Consider the following 17,598-nt stretch of genomic DNA (forward strand, 5'->3'; position numbering starts at 1 on the left):
GATTGGCACACCAGCTGTTGAGAATCTCATTTGTGACAAAGTTCGTGCCTCACACCAATGAGCTTGCTATAAATTGATAAAAGTATCTCATGTCATCTTCAGTAACGGCGTGCACATTTGTAGAAGCGACCTATTTTTGCCATTTCTGCGCAGTGGTAGCAAGGAATACAGCATGAACTTTAAGCTTACAGCAAATTAAACGTACTACTAACCTAAATTACTTCCAGTTTGCTTTTGAGTGATATGTATCATTACAGAGTATCGCTTTGGTGAAGGCACTACCATGTTTTAGGCGACGCTTGATGTAGGGCATGTCGGTAGCAACCTTCAAATATATAAACTTTTTTTCTCTCTTGATATGCTTGAGGCTAATAAATAACTTGTGCATGTAGTTCGAGCGGGGGGTTTAATCCTTTTTATGAAGAAGCGTAGCATGACTGACTTTGCGATATTCAAATATTTAGTTACTCTATAATGACTCATCATAAAATGCTCAAGTTATTCGATCACCTTGATTTGCTTTCAGTGGAGTATCAAGCACCATCTATATTTCACACATATGTATCGACAGTTGACCATAATTCGTGACTCAAGTGGATATTCGAAAACGTTTTTTTATGTATGCATCTCATTTTTATTCATATTTGAGAATGTTCCACTCGATTTGCAATGAGTTTTACCATATTTTTTTCATACTTATCTTATTCGCTGTGCATTTTACTAACCCCTAGCTACAGATTTTTCTTAATATAAAATAAGTGATACTCCTTACTATTCAAACTGGATTAAGTCATTTCTTAGCATGCTTACTAGAGAGTGACAGCATCGGGCGACATAGTGTCAGCGTGTCTTGATGTATAAAAAAATTCTGTGTGACTCAGGCAAATTTGCAAAGGCACTCAGGGAAAACCTGGAAAACACAGGGAATTTGGAAATGTCAACATGGTAGACACCCTGGTACCTTTAGTAATGGAAATGTGAATAACGCCCACCATTCACCATAAAGATGCTTAAACCCGCAAAAGGTAAATGAGATAAGGTGCATCTTGCGGGTACGCCTGTGAGATACACCTCTCCTTTACTTGGCGAACAAGGCAACACGTCAAATGGACTCACGCAGAAAAGAAGCGTAAAAGAACGATTACTATAGTAGAATACACCTTAACAAAACAGCAGTTGGCAAACAAGGCACACGGACCGCGCAGGGTTTTGTTATTCTTCCAGCCAATCACAGAAGCAAAGAAAATCGTCGTCGTGTGGCCTTTTCAAAATGGCGTCGTACTTGATACCTCCGGAGAGTCTGCTTTTCTTTAAGAGCCTTTTTATCGGCGGACGCAATGATGTGTGCAAAAGACATGGACGAAATGTATGAAGTCTGGCCATTTCACTCTTCAAAAGTCTCCGGTACTGTTCATTTGACTGCTGAACCCGTTTTACTCATGAGACTTCACTGCCAATTGAAGTGAAACTTGAGAGTAAATAGTTGCAGCGAAGCAAGCATTTTATTTCACTTCAATGAAGACTTAGGCTTTCGCCATTGGACTATAATAGACGAGGGAAAACATATAAAATTACGCGCTAATAAATATTTTTGAAGTTACCGCCTTATTTGGGAAACAGGAAACCTTTAGAAGTATAAATTATTTGCAGCCTCGCGGAGGAACCATGGCTGGCGGTTATGAGGGCGTGGGTGGGACTTCCGTGCAGACTTAAGTTCAATCCGACTATATAGTTGCGTTTCTTATTCGGCTCTGGAAGAATTATAGAGAAATATTTTTTTGCGGAACAATCACAATTCTTTTGGATCCCTTGTTTACTGATCTACCAAGTTAAGCACCCAAAGCGACTCATATTGTTATTTGGGAAGTTGTATAACGGTGCGTGGCCACCAGTCCCATACAGCACAGGACGCGGCAGTTTTAAACGCACTTCACCCACCGCGGAAGGTTAGAAAAACACCACATAAGCACAGCAGAGAAGTGGCTATGTCAGGCGGCTCGACTGATGCCTGTTGAAGCGTGATTCAATACACACTGAATTATTCTCACTTCCGGCGCCATTTTCTCTACTTTCCTTTTAAATAAATAGATGTTGATCCATACATATTTTAATAAACAATTTTAAATTTCTTACTTTTCGCTTTCCCTTCCTGCAGCTGTTGCCTTGTCTCTCTGCCTTAGTATATCACTTAATTTCTCAATCTTTGCGACCCCGGTTTCCAGTTTCCTTTGCACGAAAAGTGCTGTACAAATAGAGAAAACCAGACTACGTAACAGCTGACAGTCACATTGCTTATAGGTTTCAGGGTTATTGCATGGTTTTATGATGCACGCTGCCTCGCATTATTTTATTTTCCACTTCATCTAACCCCTATCACGGGTATACGGTTCTGAGGGTCTGCCAGCGTCGCGGCGAGCCTTCGTTCGAGGAAATAATGAAGCGAAAGGAAAAGTTAAGCGCAGCTGGTGTTTTCTCCCGCTGCAATTTGTTTCACAAGCATACAGACAGACTGACCTCGAACCGAATCCCTTTCCTGGTCCCTGAATGCATACAGACAGACTGACCACGAACCGATTCCCTTTCCTGGTCCCTGGATCAGTTAAAACAAAGAAGGTTGAACTAACCAAGCAACAGCGATGCGCGTGCCCGTTCAATAGATGGTGACAACTGAACGCTTCATGAGTTAATCGTGCGGGCAGCGAATCTATGAGAAAGCTGGCCTTCACACCTCAAGAGATGCGAATAACTATCGCCATCCAAAAGGAGTGAAAAAGGCAGCAAAATGTTGACCGCCTATTAGCTGTCAAGTCTCACGTTTGATTTCGCGGAGCTTAAGCAATGTGTCTCAGGAGTGGTGGCACTGCAGGCGGGGCGCTGATGGCGGTGGGGGGGTCACGAGTACGTGGCTGCATTCTGTGCGTAATGGACTTTTTCTGAGGTATGCAAGGGTACTAGGGTGTTTTTATTTATCTGCGGTGAGCGCTTCCACTTTGTTTTCTTTCTTTTCAGGGTGACAACCTACATGCAGCATCGCCATGTGTGCAGCTGGTGTATTTTTCTATACCTCAGTAGGCACACCACCATTGCATTCTTTGTCTTGGTTGTACTGTAAAATGTCATTAAACAAGGAAAAAAAAGGGACTGTTTGTACTCACAAATAAATATTTATTTATTACTGTTATTACATAAACAGCCTTGAGAACTTCAGTCAGCGCGCCTGTCTTGTACCGCTGTTGACTGGACGCCTGAGAAAAAAAGCAAAAAAGAATTAAGATTACAATAATATTCTAAACGTGGTTTCATCAGCTGTAGAAAGAAAAGAGACTGAGAAAGAAGAGGACATTGAAATACAGATGTTTGCAAAAGAAACAGCCAGAATGCAAAGCACAACACCCACCTAGTAATGCTACTGGTGACGGCAATGAAGTCGGCACCAACAGATTGCCGGACGACCGATGCGCTGACGATGTATCCGTTATCGTCCACAATCCCAACATTCACTTGGATGTGGTAAGTGCGGTAACACCTCAGAGTGATCTGCAAGACAAAGGAGGGCAGTTTCTGGTATTGAGCTTTTAGTTTGGAGTGGGGAAAGGAATGCCTTGGTCTAGAGAACAGACTGCATGCTTATTTTTCGTTATTCATTGACACATATTTGCAAACAAATTGACTCGTCGTCCCAGCCTTGCAAAAGTGTATGTCCAGTGAAGCTGTTAAAAACCACCACTGCAAACACTGAGGGGGTTATGCGACACGTAATTGCTTTAGAATAATGGAAATTGTGACAGCACGCTGCCCCTTATAGCGGTACTGCAACAACATTGAAATAATTTGTTGGGCTGGTTCTTTTAAATGGAAAAGGCTAGGAACGTCGCTTCCCACGTCGCATGCTGCCATCACTGTGGCAACTTGCGCAGCAATAATCTTTATCGGGAAATGTATGCAGGGAGCGCTGCGTGCTTTGCATTGTTGTAGAATACAATGTAAGCCCAGTTTACCGATAAAATAAATAAATAGTCCTGAGCAAGACCCCGTCGTACCCCATGAGTTGATGTTAAGCTGGTGCAGGAACTTCAGTTGAAATTTAAAGGAGCACCACACTCTACAGGCAACGGGACTAGTCCTCAAGGCAGATCTAACCCTCTAGACAAAAATCTAAGCAGCTCGACATTCTAGAATGTCACAATGCGCAAAATATTTCTTTCAGACCGCCTTTTAAATGATATAGTCAACAGGCGTTCAAGTCCTACAAGTATCAGTCTATAATGTATATATTGACGCTGCAAAATACAAGAAGAATGTGTATGTGGTAAACCGAAGTATGTCGCAGAACCTTCGGCGGGCCCCGGCAACTACGCGCTCTGTTCCGCTAAGCTGACCGTTGACAACGAAAACAAGGAATCGATGACTGCCAACTACTGATGACATACCAGTTTGTAATAATTATGAGAGCGCTATTAGCGTTCCAATTCAGTGAGGAAGGTTGCCCGTCCAGGAAGACTAAAAGGAATGCCGGTTTCTTCCCCGCCTTGCACTATCTGAATGCTGCTTGAATGTCCCGCGGAAGTCTACGGTCGCCTCCGGAGGGACTTCACGGAAATACGTGAATTCGTAATGAACAGCGATCTGGCTTCCCAATCCTTTACAGCTTCTTATCCCTCTGTGATACGAATTTTATCACTGATGTGAAAAATTTATACTTCGTGTTTTTATATTAGAAAAAACAGGGAAAGGAGTATGACCACAGTCAACTGCTTTCGGCAACATATCAAAGATTTATCATGAATTGCACGCAAATTAAGGTGCGGGAGGGAGAGTGTGTTCCTTGGACCTTTTGAATTCGGAGTCATAAACGATGAGAATTATGCCCACAGAATATTCTATGACCGCTAAACTTGTGCAACTCCAGACAACTGCTATGCATTACACAGCATGCTCCACATAGGCGCAACGCAGAGCCGACACATGGACATTTGCGAAATATTGGGGGGCACCACGCTTATCTACGGTCCTCAGTTGAGGAGATATGTAAATTATCTGACACTAAGAGTTCTAGGATTAGCGAATGTTTCTTGTAAAGCGTTACGATATCAGCACGAATCAGCGTGCCAGAGGTTTAAAGTCGGTCGCCCGTCTTTAAAAGCAAATAAGTATAAAGTTGTAATATATTTTCTCAAAGCTTTACTTTCGCCGTATTAGATTGGTTTATATAAGAGAAAACATTTCTGATGTTTCACATATTGAATGTCACGCCAGAGCCCTTGCAGTCAGTGACGTCACGAATTTCAAAACATTTTTCCACGTTTCGGCCGCTGCTGTTAACTAAACGATGTTGAAACTCCTGAAGTTCATTTTTTGGCTGTTCTACAACATAATGTAGTCTACCTTTACCGATAAAATCTAGGCCCAAGCAGATGCCGTCAAAATTCATTTTCAAATTCAAATCTGGTTAGGAAAGTTCAATGGGTCGTCGACCCCGGTTTTGCTCGTTGGCGTTTTTTCTGGTCCCCTCGCATGACACGGTTTTTTTTTAAATTACGGAAACGCAATTTTCTAATGCAGCTCAGATTTTTTTTATTGTTGGTGTGCCTTTCAAATCACTCCGAAATTATTTTTGTGCAAACGCAATCAGTCGGTATAGGGCAGGTCATCATTGCGATCACCAAGAGGCAAATTCAAGTGCGCTGCGTAACGCGCCTAATATTAGGTTTTAATCATCTGCATCGCTGAATATCACAGTGGCGTCACTCCGCCCCTTTACATCCAGCTCTACCCCCTCTACGTGGAATGAGTGAGCGATGTCACTCATTCGAGAGATCGAGATCTGACAGGCTTTCCACACGGGGTCATCGAGAGCGCTTGGAGCAATGCCGCCTGCATTAGGGTATTTTCAATTGCACACGTATACACACTAATTTGTGCGCCTTCTAAAAGAAATGCACAAATGCAATATATGTAGAGGTTTCTTTCAAACAGGAGCGCGCTTCTATCTGAAAATGCACGAGGGTCGATAGTCTGCTACAGCTTGCGAAGAAAGGAGTTGCGACACTGAATTCTAGCGGGAAAGCGTTCTGTACCACAGGCGGAACTCTTATCGCTTCCACGAAAATCGTATCGGAGGCCCTTCGTTCTACACTTGTAAGCTTTTTACGAGTCTCAAGACGTTGAAAGGGGTTGACAACTGACCGGAATGTGGTGCATGTGAGACGTTGGAAATGAAATTACCATGATTTCCAGCACGCTGTGCGCGATTTAAGCAGGAATTACGATATTGAATTGGCAAAGAAAGTAAAAAACCAGTAAGTGGCATATATTCTGGGGACGCTTCGGCGGCGGTTACTCCATGCACCAACGTCTGTATGTACAGATAGACCGTTTCGCGTCAACGCGCTGTGGAAAATGGTGCCCGCCGTAGCAGACGACGCTGTGGTCGCGTCGGGCGACGAGGACGTCGAGATACCAGTGGTCGCGCCCGTCCTGTTCGCGAATGATGACCATAAGCGCACCGCGTAAACAATGAAGTCGAGGAGGAATTTCAAGGAAGTCTTCCCGATTAGTATTCACTGAAAGGCATCGTCGCCCGCAAAGCGCGCTCCTCCGTCCTACGGATAAACAATACACCTTGGTAGGTGCAGCCTATTGCAGAACCTCGTCAAATGTCATTGCGGCCAGAGACTGAAGTAGGCCTTCCTTCCAAGCAAGGAATGTCTATCCACAGGGCCTACACTTGCGTATTTCTCTTTCCGGCAGGTCGCGCGGGCCTTTTTAGGAAAGGCATGCGTGGATCCCACAAAGCGGTATGCGGATACTGCGACATCACTACCGTTTCCGACTCCCTTTGAAAAAAAAAAAAACAGGTTGGAGAAGACAAGTATCTATCACGCCATGGTCCTTGCTCCTTATCTTTCAGGGATCCATGCGTTAGGTGCAAGGAGGCGTTGCAAGTAACAAGGTAACTATCAGACAAGCTTCGACAAGTATAGACGTAAGTGCCGTGCACCATTCAACCTATAGTCGTTACATCACCGCGTCCGTTAATTGATCCATATTCTATAACAGCGAAAATTACGGTAATCAGAGTTTCTTCTTCTTGGGGCATTCGGTCATGTGTGCCGCATTTTTTTCAACAAGTCATAGTGACCCGGCAGAAATCAGGAAAGGCGGAGTGTAGTTGTCTGTAAGGGTCCAAATAGTGGACATGTCGATTTCGCCTACTGCTAAAGTTCTGCTTAGCTGGGCTGTAGTGCTAGTCAGAAGGAAACGGGCACCTTCAGTTAATTTAGCAGCATCCGAAATGGAAATGTCTACTAAGTGGCCATTTGTAGAAAAGCCCCCCTGGTAGCAACGAGTATAATTGTAAGACCACGTTGCTCCCTGGGCTGACAAAAATCGTACTGTAAAGCACGGTAACAAGGTGTAGCACCCGCGCAGTCTTGTGCTGTTCACGGATACCCCAAATGTCGCTGGGCCAGCTTTGAACGATCGCACACTGCACTTGAACTGAATATTTACGGCACTAGAGCTAGCTAAAATCCAGGGCCTTCTAACCAGGGTGTTAGTGCAAAGCGTACGCTTCTTCAAACTCGCTATGTATTGTGCACCTTACGAACGGCGACCTAACTAGCAATCGCGACTATAATGGGGAAGCGGCGAACGAACTCTTACCGGAGGCGGGTTCGGGATCTTTTTCTTGTTGGAGAAGAGCTTGACCTTCGAAAACGACAGCACGCGGCCGTTGAACCAGGAACCGGGCCGCGGTGAATCCGGGTGGCAGTACTGACCAACTGCGCAAGTACAAGGATACACTTTAGGGCTTATATTCACTTCGCCACAAATGGACAAACACAAAAACGTAAAGAAAAGCGCCTCTGTCGGGAGGCGGCAATAAGGCCGACGACGGTAGCGTATGCATGGCTCACACTCACCGCATTGGCGCCCAGTGGAATCCGTGAAGGTGAGCCAGGCCTTGTACTGCCACTCATCCACCAAGTTTGTGATCCGAAATTCAGGCGCTGGCCTCATGAACCTGCATGCGAGGGACGAGGCATGGTCATTTTTGACGAACACCGTTGCCACGCGATGGGTACGCAAGAACGTGTCGAAACGAGCAACTAAAACATGATGATTGCACGATGCCACACTGAGAAAGACATGAACAGACAGAAATACACGTGGTTCGCTGCATAGGTGCTTGTTCCTACTATCTGAATTACGCGCTACCTGTGGGCACGGACATGGGCGACTCAACCAGCTTGCTCTCAGCACTGCTGAATCGGTTTAAACTGCAGGGATGCCTTCGCAAAATGAGTGATTATTGTTCGCGTCATTACTGTCCACTGTTTCTATTTTCAGACCAGCATGTACACCACGATGTGGCATGTGAGGCTTCTCGGCAGGAACGCTAATGCGTGCTCGGAACGCTGATGCCAACAACGGAAGCCAGCACGCTGCCCTGTGGAGTGCGATATTGCAACGCTTCTGAAAGCGAACCGTTTTGAGATCGCCCCCCTTGCACTACGGCCCGAAAACACGTCGGCTGTAAAAAACACTCGCCTGCCCAGTGTGTGTATCCGCAGTTCCATCCTACGCACCAGGAACTCGTGCTGGTTGACGAGGGTGACATGGGGAAGCATGGCCGGCAGTCTGTCCAGGATCGCCCGCTGTGGATCCGCCTTCTTCTTGGGAGGGAACTGGGGCCAAGCGCTCCAGTCGTGAACTTGGTCCGGGTGATCACTAGGAAAGTCCGCCGGACGGACGAGGTTCGGCTGAATCCAGATCTGTGGCTCGCTCCTAACGAAGACGGCTGGGGCTCGAGAGGTGGACGGCACGCTTTCGATGTCGTTCGACTGGGACGCTCCGGCCGGTGGCTCGCTCCTAACGAAGACGGCTGGGGCTCCAGAGGTGGACGGCACGCTTTCGATGTCCTTTGAATGGGACGCTCCGGCCGGTGGCTTGCTCTTAACGAAGACGGCTGCGGCACCGGAAGTGGACGGCACGCTTTCGATGTCCTTCGACTGGGACGCTCCGGCCGGTGGCTTGCTCCTAACGAAGGTGGCTGCGGCGCCGGAAGCGGACGGCACGCTTTCGATGTCCTTCGACTGGGACGCTCCGGCCGGTGGCTCGCTCGTAAGGAAGAAGGCTAGGGCTCCAGAGATGGACGACACGCTTTCGATGTCCTTCCTAACAAAGACGGCTGCGGCTCCGGAAGCGGACGGCACGCTTTCGATGTCCTTCGACTGGGAAGCTCCGGCCGGTGGCTTGCTCCTAACGAAGGCGGCTGCGGCGCCGGAAGCGGACGGCAAGCTTTCGATGTCCTTCGACTGGGACGCTCCGGCCGGTGGCTCGCTCGTAAGGAAGAAGGCTAGGGCTCCAGAGATGGACGACACGCTTTCGATGTCCTTCCTAACAAAGACGGCTGCGGCGCCGGAAGCGGACGGCACGCTTTCGATGTCTTTCGACTGGGAGGCGCCGGTCGGTGCGACGACGCCGTCGCTGCTGGAAGAGCTGCTGCTACTGCTGCTGCAGCTGTCGTCGCTGCCGCTACTGCTGCTATCGTCGTTGATGCTGGTGCTCGTCGACAGCTTGGAACGGTCTCCAATACGCATCACGTAGCCGTAGAGGCTAGGGTCGAGTCCAGCGGCAGCGGAGGTAGAAGCACGGCCCGACGACGCCATCCTCGAGGCACAAGCGGGAGTCGGTGGAGTGTATCGCAGGGAGCGCGACTTCAGTGGATCCGTGACGGTCGAGTAGCTGCTGTTCGCTGTGCAGCGACTTGCTTTATGGCGTGCTCGAGATGTGTGCTACTGCAGAATGCCGGCGCGTATCTTTTTTGACTATGATGACGACCTTGAATGTATTTAGCACATGCCCACTCACGGCGTTTGATTTGGATTGGTGCATAGCTCAACCCAATAGGGGTGGTCGGCCACGCTTTGTTGCCTCTGCGAAATTTGCAGCGTCTTCGTTCCACGAATTTCTCCTATCCCACGAACCACAGGAGGGCGCAAAACTCGTGTCAGTTTTCCTTTGTTCTGATATACTGGACGAGCAAGTACCTCCTCCACCCCCTTCTCAGTTTCGAGAAGGTATGACCGGCGCGAAAGTTCACTTCAAGAGGGATGGGCTGCTGTTTTCTATACTGAGCCGTGGGCATTCAGAGGGTGTCTATACCCGGAAATAGCATGGAAGACAACAAAGGAGACGCGAGATACACGTCTGACCTTTACACACCCTGTTCAATGTGCAAAATACCATCTCGAGCTCCCCGGGCGAGATGGTACACCACATTCGCGTTTGACGGCTGTAATTCCCCGTGAACTTCCGCAAAATGAGCGCCTAACTTTTCGCGAATGTGGAAGCCAAGTGGCAAGCTAGATAGACTGGAAGAGAGGCAGGAGAGCGGAGGCAAAATATGGGTAGATCCGGCGCAGTCGTGGAACGAGTGAATAAACGAGGCCTCGCCACCCTTCGCTTGCTTCTCCCATACTATAGAGCGGGGAGGGGGGGGGGGGATGAATAAAATAAATCGTAAAGAAAATAATAAAATAAACAAAAAAAGGCCTGAACAATAAAAGTGTACCCCCAGCCGGGGATAACAAGACGAGGTCACAAGAACGAGTCTTCCGTACTGGTGCTAGCCGCCCGCATCTTAAACATCTTCATCGTTGTGTTTAGTTCAACAAAAACTGTTTTTACCAAAAGGACCATGAGAAAGTGGTTACTTCATCCACTTTCATAGAGATGCTGCCTAGAGCATTTCACTGCGGTGTTAAAAAAGCAAAATCCGGATCCCCCCACCGGTGGGAATCGATTTAGGCGAAGTTTTCTGTGCTGTTTGATTTGATTGACGATAATTAGCGGTGATGTTGACGGCGCATGTTCAATTTCTTCAACCTTTAGCTAAAAAAAAGTGGTGAGTTCATGTTGAGCGTTACCTTACGTCCACAACTAGTGATTGTTTGCGTATCACACAGAAAACACAGAGGGAGGGGTTTGCTTCAAGGTTGTTGTGCGCCATGCTTTATAACATCAGAGAGGGTTGAGCATATTCATTGCGCCACATTGCACATCGCATCGTGGCATAAATATTAAGTTCTAATTGAAATATGGGCCTGTACGTGCAAAAACTACAATCGGTGTTGGAGGACGCCGCAGTGACGGAGTTCCGATTGCTTTTGACACCTTAGTGTTCTTAAACGTGTTCCTTAACCTAAGTGCACGAGCGTTCTTTTTTTTAATTATTTTGCACACGTCGAAAGGCGACATTCACGGTGGGGCCCGCGACCTCAACCAATGCCATAAAGCTGAATGAATTCTCGGGTTTTAAGAGCCAAAAGCACGATTTGATCATGAGGCACGCTTTACTGGCGGACGCCGGATTAATTTTGACTACCTGCAGGGGATCGTTGACGTGGCCCCCATTTGACATGTGCATTTTTGCATTTCGCCCCTATCGAAATGCGGCCGCCGCGGTCCGAAAAGCTACCGAGGCTGGCACATAAATTTTTATTTGAAGTGTCACTGCTTTCGTAGTTTAGCCTAGACCCTACGGTGCGCTTTTTACTGCCGCTATGCTTCTTCACATCCTACCTATGTTGTCCGCTCCACATATTTGCCTGGTGCTTATTTTTCACAAAATGCGGTATCGTACCCTACCGTACTTTGAACTGAAATTTATCCAGTTTGCCCACAACCGATGTCGAGTAGTAGCGTTCCCTTTCCTTATCACGTCACCTTTTGCCGTTCACCTCTCCACCCCTATCGTATGGAAACAAACGAGCGAAGAGCGGGCAAGGCTTCGATTCACTCGTTTAGTGACAGTGTCGTTTCTAACCATTCTCCGTCCTCCTCTCCAGCATTCTATCTCGCGTCGCTCTCGACTTTCACGACAGCAGAAAGGTAAGCGCCGCCATTGATTTCAAAGCTTTTGCGGGGGCATCGCGGATAATTGTTGTCAAGCGACTATTGTGGCGACGCTGAGGCCACATCTGCACATTCGACGAAGTGCAAAGGCACAAAAGAATCCCTCGCGTCGCCTTCCCTCTCTGCCGAGCTCCTGTCATGTATACACACGCGCTGAACCCCCCCCCCCCCACCTCCCCCCCATGCCCTGACGCGGTGTGCGAGACAGAAGCAGCAGCAGTAGAGGGAAAGTAGAAGGAAGGGGCAGAGAAAGCTTGTCTTTAAAGAAATACTGGCGACGCATCCATCATTTGGAGATGTGTGGCGATGTTAATGCGATTAGTAATCTAGGTTAAGATGGGCGTGTGATTCGTGATATTGTCGGTTATATGCCACGGCGATTATCACGAAGAGCTGTACATAACTAATGGCAGGTACCCAGAGATCCGAGTTGGCGTGTAGGAAAAACTTGAAACTTGAAAAATAATTTCGTCCCTGTGCGTGGTTCTCGGGTAAAAGGAAGTCATTGACTTCGAAGGGTCATCGTGCTTTGCTCGATATCAGAGGTCCTTACTAACACTGACATACTATCGTTGCCGCTGAGTCAAATAATAACCGATTATTTTGATATTGTTTCCTCAATATCTCTACGCATGCTTAGAGTTCGCTGGCCATGCGTCGTTTTCCTTTCGTTCTTTTTTGATTGACATGATATAAGGAGATGTTAGCGCACAAATGCAGCGTCGTCTACTGCTTGGGCCTTGGACATGATACACAAAGCATACAGTAGCAACACACAGCATATAACAATACACAACATAGTTACAACAATGTTGCATTGTCACATGCAAGTCAAAATGACAAGGCGAGGTTACAAAGACGCACTTAAAGCAATAATGCGAACAGCGGTGTAACACAACAAATAAACACTCAACCAACGAATCTAACTGCGATAGTATCAAATGTACACCTTGACAATAAAAATAAATAGTTCTCTCAAAACATTTCTTCCGTGCCTTAATAACGGCCAATTATGCCGCTGTCTTCGAGAAATGTGTTTAATGTTATTAAAGTACACATCTGCATAGCTCATCTTGGTCATGGTCGTAATATAGTTTCTTCAAATTGAGAGGGCCATGCTGTGAAGCCTATGATGACGATTTAAATCAGCGTCTTGGTATGTCGTGGTGCGGCCATTCTAGAAGAACGTGATACGTGTCTTCAACAAAGCCACAATCACACAGGAATTTCAGATCGGATAATTCTGTGTAAAGAGTGTTTTGTGTAGGCGGTACAAAGCACTAAACCCTTTAATAAGGCTTCCTTTCGGACAACAGTGAATTCTCACTGCGAGCTTGACAGAAAATTCCCTAATAAACTTCATAAATATGCACGGCACGTTGTGCGATATAGGAATTGTAACCGGTGAATTTGCAAGGCATATCCACTTGAAATGAATCTCCAGGAGGACACCAGTTTCGATATATAATTTCCCTAAGTGTGGGATAAAATACATGCGCGTTCGAGTTACTCTATTGTTCAACGCGTAAAAGTGCGTTTCGTTAAAAAGTCGGACAACAGTGAATTCTCACTGCAAGCTTTATGGCGCAAATCTCAAAACTGGTGTCATTACGGAAATTTATTCCAAATGGATACGCCTTGCTACAATCCGTAAATTGCAATTATGTGCCGTTAAGTTATTAATTAAGACGCTAACTTGTGAATTTTTTAATTAGCTGAATATCTGTTTCGCTTCAGCAGCGACTATGTTCGCCTCTCTGAATAATCCGGCTAAGGCACTACAGTAATGTCAACTGCGACAGGCGAAAAAAAAAATTCCAGAACACCTAAATATGACCATACCGTACATTTGGTATGTGCTAGTTGTTGAGTAGCTTTAATGAGTGTGTCTTGTTTTCTATTTATACCATCTAATGCCAACAATACTTTTGGGAGCGTAAGCAACAGTAATGTCCAATTCGCAAAACTCATTTCTCGGAAGGATATAGAGATAATTTTATATATCTTTATGGATACGAATTTTGTCCCTCGTCGTTATGCTTAAGCCAATGGGTGATATTTCATGCTCGGTAGCCGGATAAAGAGGAGAGACATTTTCCTGAAGTTCTCCGGACTGGAAACGGTGATTCGCGAGCCTCGCTAATAAAAAGGCAGCTAGAAGTCGGGCGAGGAACTCCTATATGCGAAGACCTCTCGCTCAAAGTCTTTGGAGCCGCGGGCTCTTCCCAAGTTCGGGAAAGTCCGCGCTTTCATCATGGTGACCTCGAATGGAGACAGAAGAAATTTGATCCAGCGCGACTGTTGAGTGTGCAAGTGATGAGTGAGAATCATTTGTACTACATCGCGGCATCGACTCTGTCAACAATTGAACTCCTTCGTTTTTTGTTTCTTGAAGTGACATAAGCCGGTAATGTGCAGGGATTCCTTTTACTATATTCTGTGACTTTCTTCTCATATTCACCGCCGAAGACCGGCCGATCGTGGTGATAATGCAGGCGGATCGAAATAAGCAATGTAATTGGAATAGAATCATTGCTATAATTGGAATTATCATATATATGGAACAGAATCAAATTGCTAAAAGGAAATGCGATAACGGCAGAGATGTGGCGACTTAGCGCACGCACTGTCGAGATATCCAGAACGCTCCCTGTCCTCGTGTCGGTGTACGATATCTTTTTTGTCTGACAATGGATGACGAGCACATGCCCGACCCATACGTGTGAAAGTGATCCGTCGCCGGCCGTCTGCGGCGGATGCTGACCACTGTTAGGGCTGGCGTCAAGCACCTCGTGCAGAAAGGAATTTCACCCGACCTTCACCCACCATACCTCGTGAAAATGAAGCGTGTCTTCCTAATTCGCCATGACCATCTCGAGCGTCTGCCGGTCTGCGGCGCAAGCTCCGCAGTGTTTACAGGCCTCTTTTGTGTGTTTGTGCGTGTGTGTGCGTGTGTGCGTGTGTGCGCGTGTGCGCGTGTGTGTGTGTGTGTGGGTGTGCGTGCGTGTGTGCGCGTGCGCGCGTGCGTGCGTGCGTGCGTGTGACGTTAGCGGGACCCTTTATTCGAACGGTCAAACTCTACAGGAGAACTTCCACGAACCAGCAACGCACAAAAGAGAAGGACCAGCGTCTACAATTCCAGGAGGCTCGGTATAAACCGAGGCGGGTATAACCGGAGGCGGGCCCCTCTTTCCGCCAATCAGACTCTGTTCCGGTCACGTGACGTCGACGGAAGCAAGATCCATTCCGCGATTGTAGATAGCCTTTTTAAGGGGCTCTGAAATCTAACTTTTAAATCCCTTCATTCTCTTCTCATCATCTTTCATCAACCTTTGAATAAACCATGCAAGTTTCGCGCTAGAAATCGTCTCGTCCTCGTTGGTCGCCATGGTCTACCGCACGGGCCGTATGTTGAGAACGATCTGCGATGCAGACAGAGAGTGCTGACTACTAATCGCTCTCTGCGCTTGATTTCCGCAGATGCGCGCTAATGGGAACATGCGGGTCCACGTCTTGAAAGTGATTTGCGAAAGGCGCAGGTTGCGGATTGTGCCGAGAGCTTCGCGAGCGCTGTGCTCTCGCCGCCTTGTTGACGTTGAAGCGACAGGCGGCTTGAAGATGCAATCGCTCGCTGCTGTGAGCTCTATCTTGAAAGCGGTCGTCAATTGATGCAAGGGAGGGACATTTTTCTCCTTGGGCAAGCATAGAAATGCTTACGCATTTAGAACATAATGGTACTTCTGCGCAGTTACTACTTCAATTGAATCAGATTAGGTTCGACGGCGACAGCGAAATCGCAGCCTTACCGGCAGCTTCTTCGTGTTACAGGAAGCCAGTCTCGTAGGCCGTGCATTTGTGCGCTGCAATGGGCAACAGCTCTATAAGCAAGAAATAAATCATAGTGGCCATGTTTTAACGTCACTATCACTGGCGGCTGTCATCGGGGTGTCGCAGCTCGAGAATCGAACGTCTGTGCACATGAAATTTTGCCGATTTTGTGTATGCTCGTGTAGAACAAGAAAGAAAGTAGTATGCACTAACCGTTTGGTATGTACTGAGCGACTACGGCTTAAGCGGTCAGCCAATACATGGGGTTCAATGGGTCTGGGTGGGAGAATCTTCGAGACTACGTCTAAACCTCTATTACGTATTAAGCAGGTACATACCGTATTTACTCGTATAATGATCACAGTTTTTTTGTCGAAAAAATCAACGCAAATTCAGGGGTGCGATCATTACGCGGGTTAAATGTCCCGCGAAAAGAACAAACCTTTTTTCATGCCGCCTTTGCTGCGGGAAGACAGCAGGTAAACAAACAGGCGGCTGCCGCTGTAACAGTGTGGGACACCAAAACAAGAATGGCAGCCGGCGGGGCAAGCCGAACGCACCCAACGAGATTTTTTTTTCATCTCGTGAGTACATTAGCTGCATTGAAACAGTTTCTTCCGTATCAGTAGTGAATAATATCGTTAATATCGGCAAGTTTGCGGCAATAACGTAGCCATGTCCACCTTGAGGGGACAGAAACGGAGATGAGCGCGCTTAGCTGCCAGTGACATAGAAACACATGGCGGGCATGCTTCGGAAACTGTGGGATTTGTCTGCACTACTATCCTAATAAGGCACATTTCCGCTAAGGGTGGGCGAATATATTAGCTGCCTTACAACTATCGGTGTATGGATAAGGTACACTTCTAACGTATCAGTGTAAACGTGGCTACTATCGTTGCCGCTCGTGATTTGTTGCGCGCCCAGTAGTGCAGCTAGATGAGAAGAATCCAAAGGCACTTTTTTGTTGTTGTTGCTGTTGTTGACCACAACCTTTATAAAGCCTACAAATAATAAAGCCAAGGCAAGTTTGGTTGTAGCTTCTTTTTTTCTTCATGAAACTGCGGAAAGTGACGAAAGGAATTAAATGGGGCATCTGCTTAAGAATGTTTAGTGCGTACAGACCGCTTGGTAGGTCTTGAAGAGTCATTCGCGTAGCACTTGACAGCATTCTACAGATGGTAAGCGCAATGATCATTAGCTAGACGTGGCACACGACATATCACTGCGGCATGTTCGGGGTTCGATCACTACACGGGAAAGAAAAAAAATCGAATTTTGATGACAAAACTCAGTGGTGCGATAATTACGCAAGTGCGATCATTATGCAAGTAAATACGGTATTAACGAGGTTTGACTGTATACAGTACGGTGTACTGTTGTTATTAGGAACTCCTAATTACTCCACCAGCACTGAGTACAGCTCAGTTCTAGCAGGGTGTCTACTAACCGGGAAAACCGGAATTCTCAACGATTTCGAATAGTCTGGAAATGCTCGGGGAAAACTCAGGGAATTAGTGCTTCTATCAGGGAAAATGAGCAGTAATGTTGTTGAAAGGGAACGAAAACCGTGGTAATGCTGGCTCGAGTAACAGAGAGGAATCGTAACGAATCCCCTTTGACGCCGTGTAATCCGCTGGAGTAGCTGCCAGTGTGCCGTCAACGGCAGACTTTTCTGACGCCTAATAATTCTGACGGCTTCGTGGTGCCACCACGTCCCCCTTAGATTCAATGTAGAAGAACGTCAGAAATTTCGGATGCGAGAACCCTTCGCCGTCCTAGATTTCAGAATTTTTGCCCTGACCGCCAGTCCGAAACACCATTCATCAAAGCCACCACCATCGCCGC

The sequence above is a fragment of the Dermacentor andersoni genome, chromosome 4, assembly GCF_023375885.2.
Source record: "Dermacentor andersoni chromosome 4, qqDerAnde1_hic_scaffold, whole genome shotgun sequence".
In the NCBI taxonomy this organism is placed as follows: Eukaryota; Metazoa; Arthropoda; class Arachnida; order Ixodida; family Ixodidae; genus Dermacentor; species Dermacentor andersoni.